Source organism: Haliotis rubra, unplaced genomic scaffold (assembly GCF_003918875.1).
Source record: "Haliotis rubra isolate DU_JTF1 unplaced genomic scaffold, ASM391887v1 Scf78, whole genome shotgun sequence".
Taxonomy (NCBI): domain Eukaryota; kingdom Metazoa; phylum Mollusca; class Gastropoda; order Lepetellida; family Haliotidae; genus Haliotis; species Haliotis rubra.
This window is the reverse complement of record NW_025767501.1, coordinates 14,949-35,782: the sequence shown is the minus strand read 5'-3', so window position 1 is coordinate 35,782 and position 20,834 is coordinate 14,949. Positions and strand designations below refer to the sequence as shown.

Here is a 20,834-nt window from a genome sequence, read left to right as displayed (position 1 = left end):
CCATCTCTCATTTCAATGTATGGTGGCATGCTAGTCGTTATTTTCCATTCGGCCTATCAGCGTTACAAAAAGACATTTAAATGGCAACTTACTTTATTTGCAATTCCCGAACTATGTCATTTAACACATATTACCGTACTTACTCTAATAAGCGCCGGTTATCTAAAATGCGCCGAGCCTCTAATAAGCGCCGGGGTAAAGCAGCTCACTGACAATTACGGTAATTATAGGACCCAGTAAGCGCAAAAGCGCCCGGTCTCTAATAAGCGCTGGGTCTAGAACTCCGTTGAAAAAAATAAGCGCCTGGTCGCTTATTAAAGGAAATACGGTATGTTTGAAAGTCGAAGCGGTGAGGTGTCTCCTAAGGGGAAGTGTTCACTTGTCATGGAGGAGGCCGTTTTCATTCTCTTCATGGATACAAGCCCCTACCAAGAAACCAGGTGTGCGTGTTTAGATTATGTGGTAATATTGCTCATAGCATCCTCGATAATCTCCAGGGTATACGTTACGATCACACTCCACTATACCCTGGATGCATCCACGGCTTAGCCCCATTATTATATTACCTTCCTTTGCTTGCTCCGTATTCTCACAGTAGCCAATCAGCTAAGCCGCCGTTACATCCGAGCTTGCCAGTGTCAACAGACAATGATTTTATTACAGTCTCACTTGTGTACATACAGTTGATTGATATATATATATATATAAAATAATACACAAAGGGTAAGAGAACACAAACAATCACTTAGTGACTTATGAGAGACTAAAACTAGTAAATACATAGATATATATAGAAATATCAATATATGTACATATGTAAACGCATATAATGCTGCTAACGGCATAAAAGTAAAACAGTATAATTAGGGATATAAAAGTTGACGTCGTTCCGATAAGATTGCAGGTTCTGGCAGTGTGTAAAACAATATTACAATCACTAAAAAGTACATAAAACTTTAAAACATCATTAAGGTTTGTAAAAACATGATATATCTGGGCACTTTTCCTAAAAAGTTCAACTCTCTCCTCTTCGTATATTGGACATTTGAACACGTGTGAAATTCGCCCTCAATTTCATTGCAGTTGAAACATAGTATTTCTTCTGCTGGTAAGTTCTCATAGCGGCCTGTCTCAATCCTCAGACGGGCGACACCAAAACGAAACTACGCAAACCCGCTTCTGTGTGTTTTTGGTATAGGGGTGTGTAAATATGACTCTGTGCAGAAATCGTGCTTAAAATGCCTGTAGTTTCGCAGCTTGTTTCTTCCGTTCCTTGTTTCTTCATACTGAACGTTTTTCCTCCAGCTGAATTTGTAGTCATTAAAAACTAGTGTTTTGACAGTTCTTACAAGTAACCGGGACTCAATTCGCTGTGCTGTTGTTAAGTGGGCAAGACTATTTCCTCCAGGAACACTTGTATTCTGTGAGGCCAGTTCTTCCTCCTGATGCTATCAGACCATAGAAACATGGTTTTATTTGTTCTTGTCTCTCGCATGTTCCTGAGTCCAGCCCACTGTCTGACTACAGCAGACCATTGTCGTACTATAGGAGGAATCCATCCCGAAGCTCCGTTTACTGCTAAGTTGGGTGTGTATTTACCCACGCCAAGATAGAAGAATGGCTCGATGGTGTACTGCGTTGATGCATGAAAATCAACAAAGATAGCGGTCGTAGTCGTGAAGGTTTGTTCGCAGTGCCACTCAGATTTTTGGGATATAATACAGACAAATTGACAGATCTGAAAAAATATATGAAAGAACTCATTCTACACTCTTTCAAGAGTAAATCTGAACGTGTTGCCAAGTTTAAACGGTTAGATAAAGAAGCGAAAATTAGTTGTGATTGGTTCGCTTAACTTCCCAGCGTAGACACCTGATTGAATAAAAAGTCGGCCAAGGGAGGTAATATAATTATTGGGCCAAGCCGTGGATGCATCCAGGGTATAGTGGAGAGTGATCGTAACGTATACCCTGGGCCTAGGTTTTCGAAGCTCTCTTAGCGCTAACATAGTCGTAAGTTAATGTTAATGTATGGCACTTACGACTATCTTAGCGCTAAGAGAGCTTCGAAAATCTAGGCCCTGGAGATGATCGAGGATGTGCTAATTGTGGCATGAACCCAAACACATTCAGAACAAACCTCTCAACTTGTAGAGTCGCCAGTAAAATCAGATCAGTTTATGCATAAACGCTTGCGCATCATTACAAGGGGGGCTACTCTTGTTTCATGTGTTATCCTCAATGTGAATGAGTAGCGGTAGGGGTGAGGGTTCGAGACCAAACAGGGACGTTCTACCCTGTCTTCGAGATAGGATTGGTTGTTATTTAACGCCACATTCCATCGTCGGGCAGTTAATGAAAAACCTCAGGCTTCTGCAAATGACAATGCCCTGAAAAATAGCGTTAACCTTATAAATAACAAAGGTGTGCGAGAAAGGATGGAGGCGGCACAGCACAGGTTAATGAATCAATAACTTTGTCGGCACTTGTGCACGTGCTTCTCTAACGCCTGGCTGTCCCTTTCTCTGAGTTTTAGGCAAGAATTCTGCAAGCAAATCACAGAGTTGGTCTGATGTTTTGATTATGATCGGCGTTTCATTGAGTATTATATGTTTAGTAGTTTTCAAGTTAGATTGCAATTCATCGGTCCGCTTTTGAGCCAAACGGACTATAATGACTGAAAGAGGCTTACATGAAATTGGAATGCGATTTTTTAATCTGAGATCTATTTGTTCGATAGCAGTTTACTAAAGTTGAACTCAACTCAACGTCAAAAGATTGGTCATTCTCAAAGTGAAGCAGATGTCACTTATACTGCAATGAACAGTATGGGAGTATATAACGAAACATACCACTTAAGTGATAACAACTCCCTGTTGCATAGAGCGGCATTTCGATGTACATCGCCAAGGATAAACTAGCTGATTGGATGTTGAGTGAGTCCATCACCTGGACTGGATTTCGATTTTGTCATACCGAAGTGTATTTACAGATAGAATCTGTCAATCAGCTGTTCAATTACCATCCAGTCAGCCTGTCTACAATTTGTTGTTGGTCTTACTCTCCTGTTGGTCCCATCAAACTGTGTGCAACTTGCTAAATTACCCGTTGTTAATCTGCTGCTGGTCACTATGTATATTAACGCACTCACTCACTCACTCACTCTCTCACTCACTCACTATGCTTATATACTTCCATTCACCTGGTTGTAGTAACTTGATAACGGTGTCGGAATAAACATGGAAACGCCCCTCTATGCATCAACAAGAAATCGGCATCTGTAAAGTCGTACTTTAAGAATGCCGATGAAACAACTATTGGATTACGATTGGCGTTATGTTCTCAATGCAGGTTTTTTTCTAAACAAATATATGTTTTGTCGCGGCTTACACTACACTGACAGAAACATATTATAAATCAATATGTGAAAATATGAACGTGCAGATGTCGCTTCAAACCTTATAAGAATCGCATTGAACAGCCGGCGACTGCAGATTTGAACATTTATTGAATAGCATATGTTATATTTGGGATTACACTTTCTCAGTAAAGTACATTTGACCACTTTCCAAATTGCACTGTGTAATTATAGCTTTCAGCCATGGGAGCCGTGCCAATTTACACTAATCAGAGGGGTACACAAAGTCCACATTCTAGACTACCAGTTGTCCGACTTCCATTTTTGTGGAAGTCGCGGTGGCTGAGCGAAGAAGATAATCTATCTACTCCCGACATGGATTTTGCTTCCCGGCACCGTATCTTTAGCTTTGGTGGTACTCCCCGTCCCCCTTGGAAATTAGCTCTCCCGGGAAATCCGAAATATACATTTTAACCTTCCCGGGACATCTGAAAAATGTAATGTATGTAATCTGTATATATACGAACAGTGACAGGGGAAAACATTTGCGCTTTTGTGGATAACAGTTAAAACATACACTTAAAACGATATTTTGGAAAATGCTAGCCATAGCAGGGGTAAATATAACAGTCAATATCAATGGAATACACAATGCCATTTTAGAAAGTGGTCAAATGTAATATATGTTATATTTGGGATTACACTTTCTTAGTAAAGTACAGATTCTAGTATTTTTGGGGTTGAGTCCCATCCGGGATTCGAACCCGCACCCTCAGAGTCAGGCACCTAATCGCCAGCACACAAAGTCAGACGCCTAGATCGCTCAGCCACCGCGGCTTTTCTAAGAAAGTGTAATCCCAAATATAACCACAGCAAAATAACTTCGTTTCCGGACACCGGAAACCTAACTAAAACAAAATGGAAACTTAAGTTTCAGTTAGGTTTCCGGACCGTTTCTGTACATTTCCTTCAAGTTTCCGGAAAACGGAAACTTACAAATTACCCACAATCCGGTAAGGCTCCAGCGCGTTTCCGTTACCCAGATTCCCGTAGGGCTCCAGTGCGTTTCCGTTACCCAGCTTCCTGTAAGGTTCCAGTGCGTTTCCGTCACCGAGCTTCCTGTAAGGCTCCAGTGCGTTACCGTTACCCAGATTCCCGTAAGTTTCCGGTGAGTTTCAGTTACCCAGATTCCTAAGAGGTGCCATTGGGTTTCTGCTATCCTCTACTTTCAGTTACTCTACTTTCAGTTGGTTTCAGTTATTTACTTAATTCAATTAGGTTTCCCTTTGATTTCCGTTTCTATTAATCACATTAACCATATTCCATAAGTTTCAGTAAATCAGAATCTGTATGGCTCCATTTGGTTTCAATTATTAGTATTCAGTGATTACCAAATGTCCACATTAAATGATGATTGAATAAATTACATGACATAATACATTCAAATACATTTCCACTACAGTTATCGAAACACCACCTGGACATAAAACAAAAATCAGTCAGTCAGTCGATTTCTCTTTATTCATCATAAACAAAATATGCTCAGTAGCACTAACATGTAGGAATACACACACCAAAAAACCCACAACCAATAACACACATATGTACATCACATTGACCTCTTAGTAAGTCATAGTATGTCTATGTTTCAATGTTACATAATACATTGTCACAAATCACAAACTCTCGTCAGTTGATTTATCTATATTCAGAGAGGAATGAATTGCACACTTAAAACACACAAACCACTTGCCCATATGTATATTTATATTTATTATTTATCATTATACAAGGAACAGGTTTAAGTGTATTCAAAACTTAAATGTTTGGATGTGAAGGAATGGTGACTCAGTTGTTGTTTTTCCTAAACAGGGTGAACACAGGGAATAACCAAATGTACATTCTATCCTATCCCTAATTATCAGGGCTCTGGAGCATGCTGAAGCCATTCGTTCATTGTCCAGTAGGTGTGCGGACAAAAAACCCTGTGGACAAAAGCCCCCTAGGTCAAAAAAAGCCAGGACAAAACCCCCTTGGGACAAACAAAAACCACCATGTAGGACAAAACCCTATTACAATTTGGGCACTAACCATCAACACAACCTGATGTTATGTCCCACACCGGTCAGAAAGTCTTCAATGGAGATCTTAGCATCTCTTCGATTGGATTACCTCCATGCTGGAATGCTACTGCCTGCTTAGTTTATGGAGCATATATTTATACCAGTTGTAATATGATAGTGAGTTGAAATACTTAATAATGTATACACATCTAAATACTAAGATAATTAATGAAACCTGTTAATCCCTATCAGGGATAATCTCTTTTACTGATTCAATCAAAATATGTCACTTAAGTCAATCACTCAGTAGTTAAAACATATTTGGGGGTTTTGTCCAGAGGTCCTCATTTGGAGGTTTTGTCTTTATGGGTTTTGTCCTAAGGGTTTTTGTCCCACAATCGTCCCAGTCCCACAAAGTCTTATAGTGTAGCAGCTTCTCGCTTTCCCATGTAAATCCAACAGAGTGGACAAGATAACAGTCCTCTTCGTCGCACACCACAGGCGATGTCAATTCTGGGGTTAGGACTGCAGCCACCTTCTGTTTTCTTTTCTCAGTCCAGTTAATTTTACTATAGTTTGGCATGAAATGCATGTGGACCCGTTTTTTTTGTAAATATCTCTTCATCCAATGACCCAATCGATCTCAAACTGTGCAAGTGGATGTTTTGTCAGACAACCTAATCACATTGTAAATCACCGATTTTATGCATTTGTATTAAAGAATCTGTCTATGTAACTGTCAACAAAATAAACAGCAGAACGCAGACGGCTTGCAGAGGGAGGGAGCCAATGACCTGTAACAGCGGCATATTTGATTTTCTGCGGCTGCTCATTTCGTTGCTAGGCATATCCAACACTATACCGAACATATTTATTATTCAATCATTTATCTGTTATTTTGTAATTCCTATTTTTCTTTTGTTGTCAAATTATTTCAATTATGTATCCAGCTATTGGTTTTATGGGGATTTTTTTTCTTTTTTTGGGTATACATAACATAATAATGTTTCTGAATATACATAACATATATTATGCAAGCTTAATGATGTTTCATTTTTCATATTTTACCATTTTTATTAGACATTTCCTGAAATTGTGTCACTGCCGTTACGAAATTTGTAACATCATTTTGAAAAGAAAAAATCAAAAGATAATATTTATTTCATGTACATATATATTAAAATATCTAGTTTTACAATATAACATGGAGTTTTGAAATTGTATATTTATTGCTTATGAAAAAGACAAAAAAATTCAAATGCCACATCTGTGACATCAGCCACTGGAGTTGTGACACATGAACATTGAGTAAAATTGGGTGGTGTAAAGTAAATATAAAAATATATTTTCCCTAATTTTGTTACTGTAAAGTGTAGAAAAATATTGTGATAAGTTAGTTACCATAATTTTTTTGGTTTGATTTTGACTTAAGTTTGTCGGATACAAACATCTGACATAAATATGCACGGATTTTGAGAATGACTCATATATTGATATAATCTTGCTAATGTTATAATGAAATGAAATAAAACATGAGTCAACGTCATACTTTGTTTTATATATGGTGCCGTTTTAGCCCAGAAATCAGTAGCCGTTTTCGCCAATATGGTGCCGTTTTAGCCAAACAAATTTGGTGCCAAATTTGGTGTGAACAAAAAACGAGTTGATGACAATTTTAATTTTGGTTTGCATTTATGTGTAAAATGGCGGAGGCAATGACATTCGTTACCTTATAAAAGTTAAAACCCAACATATAAATATCATGTCGAGCAATAATAAGACTTGGAGAAAGTTATTTTACCTTAAATAAGTCCGTTTTAGTGGATTTTCAAGGGACTCCACGAACTTTTCCATGATTCTTCTCACAACAGTCTAAAACATAAAGAGACACACTTTTGGATTACGAACATATGTCGATTGGTATTATTTTTTTCTACCTAATTATCATGAACTACTTATTTCATCAATGTTTGTTTCTTTGCTGCATATTACCATTTCAGACAGGTATATTTTAATGGGGAACACGGAAAGCGTAATTGTCTTATGGTTATATCTTAACGGAATGTTCACCTGTTATCAACAATAATGTTGTGTTTTACAGATTTCACACCAAAATGCAATGTCTACATTAATAACCGTGGTGGAAATTGAAATGCGAGCGAACCGTTACTGTAAAATAACGTTGTTATCGGAAACGTTTAATTCGATGCAAACTGACTGCTATGATAAGAAGGAAAAATAATGAATTTCAATTTCATCTGAAACCAACCTGACAAGGACGGGGTACAGCTAATTTCTCTGCCCTTGGTTTCCGTTGAGAACGCTCAAGTTTCCGGATCCTCAGTTCCAAAGCTTCGATTGTGAAATATGTTGCCATGTCTCAAGAAAACTGTATACAGACTGCCATTTCTACTACCTTACTCTCATAGACCTTACTTCAAAACAACAAGTACGAAGTTTTTCCAATCTCGTGCTTGTACGTTTGAACAAAGATGGCGGCATTTCAAACAATGACTTATGGGTGCGCAATTATTTTTTAAATTCTATTGTAAACATGCCAATAGTCTACTTACCCTTCACAGTTTTAGAAAAACACTGATAGCTGCAATATGTGTTTATGTAAATTGTTTGTTTTTACAATGACCATCACATCTCGCGGGGCCTTATTCATTCCTAATCAAGCGCTTCCGGTTACGTGGTCTGGCTGCCAGGTGGACAGCACCTGCTCCATCGACCGGGACGGATACAGGGACCGGGCAGCTGTCTACCTTGGCAGAATTTCTTCAACCTAATCAAGGAAACAATAAGAACGGTGGATGTAGTTCTACCCTGATTGTAATAAAGTATTGCAGCAGTGTAAGCTTTTTCAGATTTTCTGATGCGTCGATGGTATGATGACCGATACTATTTGATCCCATTTCTGTGTTCTTTACAAGAAACAACCTGATGTCTGATGACCTGTTATATTAAAACCACCCATTTGATATATTGGAATCCGTAAAGTAAACCATCCTCACTTTGCCATTGCAAGATTTACTTGCAATAAATTGGTATTTAGGTATACACATTTTTTAACTTTAGTACACAGCAAATGCTGCATTTCTTATGCAACAATGAAGTTCCGTTCATGTCCTCAAACAGCGTCGACTCCTAAGTGTTTTAGGCAATTAAAATTGTATGCAATACAGCGATCACTACTCCATTGCTGTAACCCGTGTTTGGTGATAGAAACCTACACCTGTTTATTTGTCATCATTCATTTAATCGTCAAATTAATGAATTTATAATAGGTATAATTAGTGGTATCACCACTCAGATTACCTGACAAAGATTCCCATTTAGCATTTCTCAAGTCTGCACTAAATATTCAAATTAAGGTCTGATGTATTTCATGTCATGTAATGCATGCATAGAGGTGCAGCAAAGGAATTATCAACTGAGTTAAAAAACCAACACAGATGAAAGGATTAAACGATAGCACGCTAATTGATTTATTACGTTTATCTTGCCCAATGGATATGTCAAAAGGTAGGGTTTATGTTTGTAGAGTTACTAACCTATACTGAATACACCCACATTCTGTCGTGTAAACACAACGACCTTCATTCAAGGATTAATCGACAATACGTTGACCGCTCATTGTTTTTTTAAAAATAATTCTGGACATTATGTAAATATTTGTCAGGCGTGTTATCTTAGGTATCCAATGAGAACATACACCAATGTGAAAAAAACCTGAAACAAAGTCACTCGACATGGAACAGTTTTTTGTCAGCTGCAGATGAATGGCATATCGTTCCTATATGTGGACATTGATGGACACATTCCTCGAACAAGGTAAGGGAACAGGCCAAAAGGGACAAAGGCCAAAAGGGACAAAATTGAAAAAGTCAAAAGGGCCAAACTTTTAGACAATAGTAAGATTAACAGAAATTCACTACATGTTGTTGCAGTAGTTCTAATCCTAAACATTCTAAACATATCAGAGTGTATCAGTGTTGTTTATTTAAAAAATAACAGAGTGGTAAAATGTTTACTTTATACCATACAACTGTTTGTGTAATGATTACAAGTAGTCAGTAATCAAAATAAGATTTACAGTAGTGGTTTTAAAAGTGTTTATGTTATGAGTATAGTCAACCATGCAACTGTTTGTGTAATGATTACATAAATATTTAATCAAATATCAACTATCGAGTGTATGATGGTCACACTATAAATTATTACTTTTGTTACTATTTACATATTGATACAAATAATAATAATAAATAATAATATAATAAAACATAAAATATATATATTAGTTTGCATGTTCCCTTTTTACCTATGGCCCTTTTGACTTAAGTCTATGGCCCTTTTGACTTTCCTTTGGCCCTTTTGACTTTCCTTTGGCCCTTTTGACTTTTTCAATTTTGGCCTGTTTGTCCTTTTGCCCTTTTGACTACAACCCACAAGTTAATAGCCTAATAGTTTTGCTATAACGTTTCTTGGTTATCTGTATTTTCTTCTTATGTTCGTTGTAGCATTCAACAAAATCATTCCCTTTCAAATGTTTCCGTAAGTTTACCAAACGAAACGTAAAGAATCTTCAGGTTCCATATTCTTTCAATTAGGTTTCCGTTTTCCTGAAATAAATTTTATTTTATGTGACAATATCTTTTATTTGAATTCTGATGTACAGAAACATTGACATTACGAAACTAAAACCTATATAATACATAGGCAGTTTAACGTAGGTTAATGTAGGTTTCTGGATATATGCATATGGAGTCAAATTTAATTTTCTACGATCGTTTCATTCAAGTTCTCACTAATAGAAACCATCAATGATGGTTTCCAGTTGCTTTATGCAATGGAAACTAACAATGATATTTTACCGTTAGTTTCCATTTCTGTAAATCTGGTTCTTAGTTTGTTTCCGACAGTTTTCAGTCGCTGAAACTAACCGTGTTAGTTTCAGCAACAAGAAACTGCCGGAAACAAACAATCATAGTTTCCGTGAGCGGAAACCTACATGAATCTGGCATTACCCAGTTTCATGTAGGTTTCCGGAAATCTGGAATGTAATGCGGGGGGATATAGTCGTCGCCTCGTCCGTCTGTCCGTCCGTCCGTCCGTAATCATTTTGTTTCCGGAGCATAACTCCAAGACCATTCGATATTTTTCAACAAAAATGTGTATATATATTAAACAGAACCTAAGGTGGTGCCTTTTGCTATTTACAGATTTTTGGCATTTTTATTTTTCTCAGTTTCCATGGAAACGTTTTGGACTCAGTCTTAAAGGGAGGGGTGGGCTTCGTTTCCGGAGCATAACTCAGAAATCGTTCAGTATTTTTCTGCAAAACTTGGTAGATACATCAAACAGAACCCAAAGTGGTGCCTTTTGCTATTTACAGATTTTTGTGATTTATTATTTTCTTGGTTTCCATGGAAACGATTCGGACTTCGTCTAAAAAAGGAAGGGTGGGTTTCGTTTCCGAGCACAATTCGAAAACTTCTTAATATCTTTCAGCAAAACTTGGCAGATATGTGAGGCAGATCCCAAAGTGGTGCCTTTTGCTCATTACAGATTTTTGGCATTTTTTTTCTTTGATTTCCATGGAAACGATTCAGACTTAGTCTCAAAAGGGAGGGGTAGGTTTCATTTCCGGAGCACAACTTGAAACCCGTTCAATATATTTCAACAGTATTTGTGAGATATATGAAACAGATCTTGAAGTGATGCCTTTTGCTATTTACAGATTTTTGTCATTTTTATTTTTCTAGGTTTCCATGGAAACGATTCGAACTTAGTCTCAAAAGGGAGGGGTAGGTTTCATTTCCGGAGCATAACGCGAAAACTTCTTAATATCTTTCAACAAAATTTGGCAGATATGTGAGGCAGATCCCAAAGTGGTGCCTTTTGCTATTTGCAGATTTTTGTATTTTATGTTTTTCATGATTTCCATGGAAACGATTTGCACTTAGTCTAAAATCCAGGGGGCAGTGGGGTAGCCTAATGGTTGAAGCGTTGGCTCGTCACGCCGAAGACCCAGGTTCGAATCCCCACATGGGTACAATGTGTGAAGACCATTTCTGGTGTCCCCCGCCGTGATGTTGCTGGAATATTGCTAAAATTGGCGTAAAACCAAACTCAGTCAGTCAGTCAGTCTAAAATCAAGCTGGACTTAAAGTAACTGTCAGATGATTTGTTCTTTCCAAGATGTGGGGGCAGGGGGGATATGTCATCTTCTGATGACTCTTGTTATTTTTGCTGTGAACATATGTTACATTTGACCACTTTCTAAAATGGCATTGTGTATTTCATAGCTTTCGGACGTGGGAGCCGTCCCAATTAACACTTATCAGAGGGGTACACAAAGTCCGCAGTCTAGACTACCAGTTGTCCGACTTCCATTTTGTGTGCGGAAGCCGCGGTGGCTGAGCGGTCTAGGCGTCTGACTTTGTGTGCTGGCGATTAGGTGCCTGACTCTGAGGGTGCGGGTTCGAATCCCGGATGGGACTCAACCCAAATAGTACTAGAATCTGTACTTTACTCAGAAAGAAAGAAGGATGCAGATAAGTGAAGTTATATAGAGGTACAAATGATTGTCCGGGACCAGTTCCAACAAAGCCTCTGCAAAGCCTTATTTCCCAAATAAGGCTTTGGTCGGACCCTTAGCTCTTGCTACCATTACCCCTACTATGAAAAATTAGTAAAATGTCCCCGGCAGCCACAATTCCCCAAGGGAGAAATAGAAATGTATTGCGCTTCCTCCCAAGGGGAATTGTGTCTCACCGATGAGAGAACCTCACATCACACAAAGTTGTGACGGCGGGATACGAACCCACATGTACAGCTTGCGCAGACTATACATAATGGGCCGCACCACTCAACCGACTGAGCTACCGCGGACTTAGCTGAAGTAGGTCAGTTTAACGGGTATTGTATCACGCACCCACGCATCACGTGCTGTTGACAGGATCAATAGTCCTCTGTCTGGCCCATCAAGTAGTACAAGGTAGGTTCGTCTGATTTTATTTTCATTTTATCTATGTTCACGTGCCGCTATGTGACGTTGACCTCGATGAAACAGTTTAATGTGAATCGCCTATGATCTCTTTGGTGTTCGTAATAAAGGCTTGCTGGGCTTTTTGTATCCCCTGTTCTATGTACTTTTTTTTCTCGTCCTCGCTTATAGCAGACTTACGAGACTTGGATCGAATCTCTTGTTTCATTTTGTCATATTTTGTGAGTTCAGAGAGGATCAAACGAAACTCCTCCTCCGAGATCTTGTTGTCAGTGAGTGCGGTAGAAATAAGATCGCTTATGGTGTTAAGCTTTGCTTCAGCTAGAACCCTGATCTCATCATGCTTCAATGCTTTACGATGTAGTCTGCGGGATACAAGCTTAAGCACCACCCCCAACACCCCTGTCACCCCAGCTGTTATTTCGAGCCCCATCACTATAGGTGCTGCCACGATGGTAGCTAACAACCCAACACCTGCCACCCCTAGCCCCATGCTGGTTGTCATAAGGGTGGTATCAACACCGTCCACGGCATTGAAAGCTCTATGGTACTTCTTATATAGTGCTTTCCGCTTGTCGCGGTCTTGTTCTAGTTGACGTTTTACATCGCATAACTGTCTCAAGCGGAACCCGTCTACGGTTTCCAGGGTCTTCACTACTTCATCTATGCCTGGGTATAGCCCCATTCTGTGTGTCTATAATATATCTGATAAAATATTTTTTAATTGGGGATCAGTTAATAACCGATCAACGTACTTGAAGTTTATAAGGCCTACGTTCTCAGGTATCTCAATAGAGGAAAGTTCAATAGGTAAAATTGGGGAACTTCTAAATATACAGGAGCTGTAAAAGGGGGGCAGCAACCCCTCACCATCCTGTCGTATAACGAGACTACAATAGCTGTCTTTAGTGGCCTGAATAGATGGGGTTATTAGCACCCCAGATAAAAGGTACCATGAGGACCCACGGGTATTTTTAAAAAGAGTGTTATGATTAATGTGGAGCCTGGAGGCATAAGCCTAGGCAATGGTGGTAGGTTAGAGTATATATTAAATGATAACTGTGCATTCCCCCCGGTTGCATCTAACATGTAACCCGGGTGATCTGGGATTTGGGAAATTCTAATTTTTTTAGGACCGCTGGATCTAAACCCCCCAAGCAAGATACCGCTGTTCTTAATTTCATCGATCTCCCTAGATCCATGATTACGAAAAGAAACGTAAGGTGTGGTGAGGGTTATATCGAGCAACCATTTGGGTCCTCTAAAGTGTTTGTGCAGGAGCCAATGGTCTATTTTCATCCGCGTATACACGTTGCCTCTCAAGCGTAGGACGTACGAGGTGTCATTCTCGCCAGGTTGATCGAATCCCTCTACACCACCTAGATCCCCGAGTGTGGGTTTGGGTAGATGATCGGTCATTACCGCCCGCCTATACACGTTGTCTTTCAAGTGTAGGACGTATGAGCCACCTTCCTCACCAGGCTGGTCGAATCCCTCCGTGTCCCCTAGGTCGTTAAGTGTAGCGTTGGGATGATGACTAGTCATTGCTATAATACTATTATGATATAGTTTCCAACTAGTAGTTTGCTGGTAATAGTTTAGGGGTATAGCTCAATCCTATAATATATTTTAATTGGGTTTCATTTAACCTTCGATTAATGTACTTAAAGCTGATAACACTTAGATTAACGTGCGTGTCAAAAAGCGGGGTCTTAGCTCTACTTCCATTAAGGAGACGAACCCCATCAAGGCTTGCTAAAGGTCTGTTTCCCGGTACCTTAATAATGTTACAACGTTGGTTATTACACCTGTCTTCCCAATGTATCACCATATCATCTATAATGTAAATATACACCCCAGGCGACGGTCTATGTCCGAGATAGACGTCTATGATAATTGTGTAGTTTTCCGCGACATTTCTAAAGACCTCTTGGTCTTCGAGTAATTTGATCTCTGTCTTCACCTTCCCACTGGAAGCTAACATGTTGCCCGAGTGGTCTGGTATTGGTATGACTTGTACATTAGATTCCGGAACGAACGATCCTATAATCATGCCGTTGTTCCTAATCTCGGAGATAGTATTATTTTGTTTCAAGGAGATATAAGGTGAGGTGAGGGTTAAGTTAACTAACCATTCAGGCTCTTTAAAATCTGATAACGACACCCGCCTATACACGTTGTCTTTCAAGTGCAGGATGTATAAGGTGCCTTCCTCACCAGGTTGATCGAATCCCTCCGTGTCCCCTAAGTCGTTAAGTGTAGTGTTGGGGTGAAGCCAAGACATTGCTATAATACTATTACGATATAATTTCCAACTGGTTTTCTGATAATAGTTCAGGGGTGCACTTCACCCCCATGAAGTGTATGTTGTCGGGTAGGAATATCTTGGTTAGTGATATAGTGTCTTCCACGACCACGGTGACACCCTGCAGACTGGTTTTGGAGTCGACACCCACCCGCACGTAAACGTTGCAAACGTGATACTGGTGTTGTTTCCCCCACCTCAGTTTGACCCCCTTCACGATTTCGACATCATCCCGCGATGGTTCCCCTAGGTAGACTTGGATGACCAGTGTTGAGTTCGCTGGTAGACTCTCCAGGATGGTGACCACGCCTTCGAATTCAGACACCAACTGCAATACCACGTTTTGCATGCCCGCTTTACTCGATAGCATGTGGGCTGCCATACTGGCGAGTGGGCTGATGACTACGCTACGTCTCTGAGTCGGGACGTAAGCCACGAGCAGGGTTCCGTTGTTCACGACTTTGTTTAGGTGGTTGTCTTTGTTATCCGTGAACACGTAGGGGGAGCCGAGCCTAATATTGAGAAACCAGTCGACTTTATCGGGTAATAACACCCACTTGTCATCATCGGTGAAGACGAGCGTATATGGCTTGTTTCGGGCGACGGTAGTGCTCTCAACATCTTCTAAGTCGAACAGTTTGCCCCGAACGATGGGTATATCATCCATTTATCATCACCGGTGTTGACTAGGGTGTACTTAGTGTTGACAACCGCTCTTGAGGTATCTACTATATCACTTAGGTTGCTAGTACCACCATTGGAGGGGACTTCAACGCGTTTGTAAATACTGTTTTTCAGTTGCAAGGGGTACAATTTACCATCTACTCCGGGGTCGTCGAATCCGCGTGTGTCCCCGAGGTCGGAGATCCCCACATTGATGCATTTTTTCAACTTCATTCCAGGACCTTGTGCGCTGGTCATTTTATGTGCAGCGTTATGCTGAGGTATCCTATATTCACGAGATTATGATTTATATCTAACACCGATATTATCAGCTCAGGGATGTTGCCCTGGGTTAACCTCTTATACTGCCGAGGTGAAAACGACTCGGTTCTACCGTCGTTGTATTTCTCCGTTTTCACCGGTACGGCTCTCAGTATAGTGGAAGGGTGACCCCCTTGAATGTTGTCCGTTGTGCTAACCTGGCTGAGATGAATGCACAGCTCTCGATACGGTACTAGGTCGGGTAACTTAGTGCCTGTGGTGGTAGTCGTTGGTTTTATCTCGTCAGGCTGCATACCGAGTGTCCTCGCCAATGGTCGGCCAAGCCTCAAGGAGTTTCTTCCGTTGTTGATTAACACCACTGTGCCGTTTGAGTCGTTCATCTTGAGTTCGGCTCCCAGGGTTTGAAGACCTGCCGTAAAGAGAGAACGCTGCTGTAGTAGCCGCCAGTTATCTGGTTGCGAGCGCCACCTACGAACAGTTTATTGTTGCTAGCGTTGATGTTAGTCCATCGCGGTAGGTAGGTGATATCGCGCACAGTGCGAATTTCGAGTTGACCCGACGTGTTATCGATCGCGTGCGTCAACTGAACGGCCTCACCGCCGTTATTCCTGGAAGTGTTATGTACATGTTAGAGTATATAAACTCATTATATAATAGTTTTAAAATGTACTCCCCTGGTGTGTTTTACCCTAAACTGAACGTAGATTTCCCCCACATGAAGATCGTGGTCGCTGCCGGGTTGTATTTCGATGCCCAGTTCATAGATGTGTTTGATAAGTATAAGTTTTCGGTGACTAACGCTAAGGTAGTTCACGCTTGGTTCAACAAACCGATGCAGTTCTGGCAGAATCAACTCAACTTCGCCGTGTGGTGCGCTACAACGGGGTGTGGTGTGACATTAACCGACACTCGGCGTGGCCCACTGAGTCAGTCTGTGTTCACGTTCCACGTATACTACCAGGTCAGGCGTATCCTCAAAGAGATCAGCCCGGCCCCACAGGAAAAGGCATGGAATACAGTAAACAACCAGTACGATAGACGGGCCTACGAACGTATTTGCAACGAATTCGAACTAAACACGAAGACGGATTGGCGTTTGCCGGGACCGAACCACGGGTTGGGTATCCCCATCGCTCACAATATGCCCCTCGTGGAAGCCAGCGAAGTTGAAAGAATGGGGATACAAGTCGTATCATCACCTCACAAACCAACGAGTGGGATGACCGTTACATGGCTTTCGACAACAGTAAGGATTACAGAGTCTGGAGGTTTGAGCAGGGGGCAGCGGATGACTGGAAAAAGTTCATGCTGGACACATCGAAAGGGTTTACTCGTGCCGGGGTAATCAGGTTAAACGACTCGATTCGAACGTACGTGTGGGTGCTGTTGGGTGCGCAGACGCAAACGCGTTCCAATATCCTCGGTAAGGGGACTGCTTATGACGCTCAGAAACAGTTCGTTTTCAACGTTGAGGATGCTATCAATGCTCCAGTTGATCTCCCGAGTGCCATCAAACGCTACCAAGACGTGTTGGAATATGCCAGATCGAAAGTCGACTACGTGTTCGACGTGGGGTTGTACATGGCTCCGAGTGATATGCAACTGAGAGTAAAAAAAGTGGTGGGCTACAACAACGAAATAGTCATAGCCACGGCGGGTCAAAAGTTGAGCGTCAACCTCGATGTCAACATACCCCACATCCCACCACCCACGACCGGTGAAACGGGTATAGTGGCACCACCCCCGGAGCCTAGGGTGCAACCAACACCCCCTGTGGGGTCACCCCCACAATCCAATCAGCAACACATCGACCGTAAAACAGCCCTGGTGGTTGGCAGGGTAGCTTTGGGACTCATTTGGTTAACAATTCCTTAGCCGCTACGTACACCAAACCCACCACGGCTACGATGGCTGCCCACAGGTTTTGACTAAACCACGTGGCAGTTTTAGCCAGAGCGTTCAGCAACCACAAGATGATGCTACCCAGGATGCCAGGCAGGGCTTCGGCGGCCTTACCAGCCAGTTTAGCCAGGGCTTCCCCGAGTTTTTTTATCCAGGCTTTGACACCCCCACCACTTGGTGCAGGTGTGGGTGTACCGCCGGCAGGCATCAGTGACACCACCAGGGTTGATATGATGAAGCCCAATGCAGTCAGAATGCTGGCGATGGTGATCCCTTGCTCCCGGAACAGGGTCCAAATCCTGTCAGCTAGCGTGGTGTCTTCATTTAGAACTCGATCGATGGTTTCCCGTACTCGACTGATCTGCGATCGGAGGGCTTCCCGGTTTGAGGAAGCGGATTCCAACCGAGTCCGTCCCTCTTCTTCCAAGTTTTTTATTCTCTCCTCGATACGGCGTTTCATATCATCGCCTTCAGTTTCGTGAGTTTTATTTTCTCGAGCGATGCGCCATCGACTTCGCTCAGTTTCCCCATGTTGTTAACGAGTTCTCCACGTACATGTTTCAAGGCTTAAGGCCTAAGCCTCGCAGTTCCCTCAGGGGAAATTCGAGCCCCGGCAAGGGTTTGTCATGGTACGTAGCCAATATTTTTCGATACTGTCCGATGTTTCTTTAGCATCCCCAGTATTGGCCCTGGCTACTTGCAGATCTTGGATCTAACTCTTCGGGGAAGCTTAGGCCGTATACCACCGTAATCTATGAAGCCTAGTTCCCCACGGAGCAGTTGACTCCCACCAGGGCTGACTGGTAAGTGTTGACAAAGCATATGGCTTCCTCGCCTTTTTTTATGATATCGGCCCACGGGTAAGCCTTCAATCGCAGCGTGCCCTTCTTATCGACGATAAACTTGGAATAGTCCCTCCCCAACGGCTTGATGTTGTCTTTATTTTCAACTGCGTCGTAATAATCATCGACGGCCGACTGTACAAGTTCAGTACTTAAGGGGAACGAGGTCTCCTGCTCGTCGAATGCACTATTATCCCACATATCATCCATAGGTATGTATTCGGCCATTATTTAGTATTAAAACTTATATATTTCATTTATATAACAATGTACGGTAGAAAACTAGATCCTTTCAGAAGATTGAGAGAGCCACTAGGGGTCAAAGCCGTGCGCCAGTCGGTGACCATCACCAACAACCCCAGCAAGATAGACCAGAATCAAACGCTGCTGGTTAGATTTCCAAACCTTGGCGCGAATGACCTCATTGTACCAGGCACTGTTCGACTGGCGTTCAACCTCACGTTGACCTCCGACAACGACAAACGCGAGCTAGTGCGGAACGTAGGTCGAGCCATCATCAAGAAAACCACCATCAAGATCACCGGTAACGAGGTGCTGAGTATGGACGACAGCGACGTGTTTCACTGCTACAGGGACCTCTGGAAAAGCGAGGGAGAACGCGTCAATGACGTGTACCAGGGCATCAGCAAATCGACCAGGTCGCGCATTGGGTGTTGCTCACGGAACACGCGCCGTTTTACCAGGCCGCGCTGGGTGATAGGCTTGAATACGAGCTCACGTTTAACGACTACAGCAAAGTAGTGCGTACGCCGAATGGCGATGAGGCTAGTTACACCATAGACAACATCTCTCTGGAGTTCGACATGGTCACTAACCCGGAGCTGGCCAGGCAGGTTCGAAACCGGTACTCGGGGAATGTGGCCATCCTGTACGATCGCATACTTAGGCATAGATCCATCGTGCGGGATAAGAGTGACACTGTGTGGAATATCAACCTAAACGTGCCGGCGCGATCGATGAAAGGCATCCTGATCATCCCCCGTGGAGGATTACGAGCCGCCCGAGGGACAGCGAAGTTTTTCAACCCGAGATTGAAAAGGTGGAAGTGACCATCGAGGGCGTGCCCAACCAGCTGTTCAGTCATGGTATGAGGGCGTACCAGCAGTGGGATGAGATAAAAAGCTACCGAGCAAACTCCCATACATAACCAAAGACCTGGACCTATCCTCCGTGTAAATCGGGTGAATACCTGACCACCAAGTACGCCAGCTATGGTTGGACATGCGATCCACGGATGACGCATAAACTGCACGGTAGGCGCATCTGCGATAGACAACGGTAGTGAGGGGATTACTTATCCAGATTACCAAGAAGGCTCAACCCGCTGGCAAGTTGAAATTATATCTGTCGCGTGAATTATGGACGCCGCGCAACTTAATATAGACAATGGGAGATTCGCGGCAAGCCATTTATTAATTTACCACGCACACGCCCACACCGCGCTTATAGTGCGCGGGCAGACTGGCTGTGGGAAGACCGTTTTCATGTTGGATATGTTGAGGGTACTACAGGGATGTGTTCGACCACATCGTTATCATGTGCCCTACTCTGGGTATGAATAAAACGTACACGGAAAGACCTTGGGTGATGACGGACCCGGACGTACACAGAGTCGATCCGGGACCACGTCTGCAGGACTGGTTGAAAGCTTACCATATGAAATTTAAAGGGGAGTCGACGCTGTTCATACTGGATGACTGCAGCGCTAATCGCGAGATAACAAAAAAGAGAGACATGCTATCGTACCTGGCCTTCTCCGACCGACACGCAAATCACAGCGTCTGTGTGCTAACACAGAAATTCAACTCGGTGTTGAAAGACCTCAGGGAGCAGACGCGATGGGTGGCCTTATTTCACTGCAAGGACAGGGATTCGTTCGAGGAGTGTTTGAGAGAGAACGATGTGATGAGTAAATTAGAACGGGAACGTGTGAAGAAACAGCTCGCTGAAACTAAACACGCTAAGCTAGTGCTCAAGACAGACCAACCCGTGGCCTATAGAGTGTTTTAGCTTAGCAATGCTAAGCAAAGCTAAGCAAATGCTAAGTAAATGCTAAGCAAAGCTAAGCAAATGCTAAGTAAAACTTAGCACTTATCAGTTATAGCTATGATATTTGAAGTGTTCGTCGTGTGCAACTTAACCTTCATTTCTCTGTGTTTCATCTACATCGTATATTATATTGTTAAAACTAAAACTTACTTATCACATTATAAGATGGCAAAGCCAAACATTACTTTGGGGAGTACACTCCAGATAAAATTCACAAAATGTCAGCCGAAGAAATCGATAAACTGTACGCTAGATACGAGGGTAGACTAGGTGCAGAAATGACAAAGACAATAGGATCGGCTATGACCCAGATATACACTGGTATTGCGTCGTACTTC

General features: G+C 42.1%; 1 long non-coding RNA gene across 1 annotated transcript; it reads right to left on the bottom strand.

The window, feature by feature from the left end:
• Positions 1–484: 484 nt before the first annotated feature.
• Positions 485–13,330, bottom strand: LOC124260860. The gene is made up of 3 exons (XR_006894197.1): positions 13,319–13,330; positions 3,175–3,177; positions 485–588 (listed from the first exon to the last, which is right to left on the bottom strand). It is a non-coding gene; the product is annotated as an uncharacterized LOC124260860 (long non-coding RNA).
• Between the last annotated feature and the right edge of the window lie 7,504 nt (positions 13,331–20,834).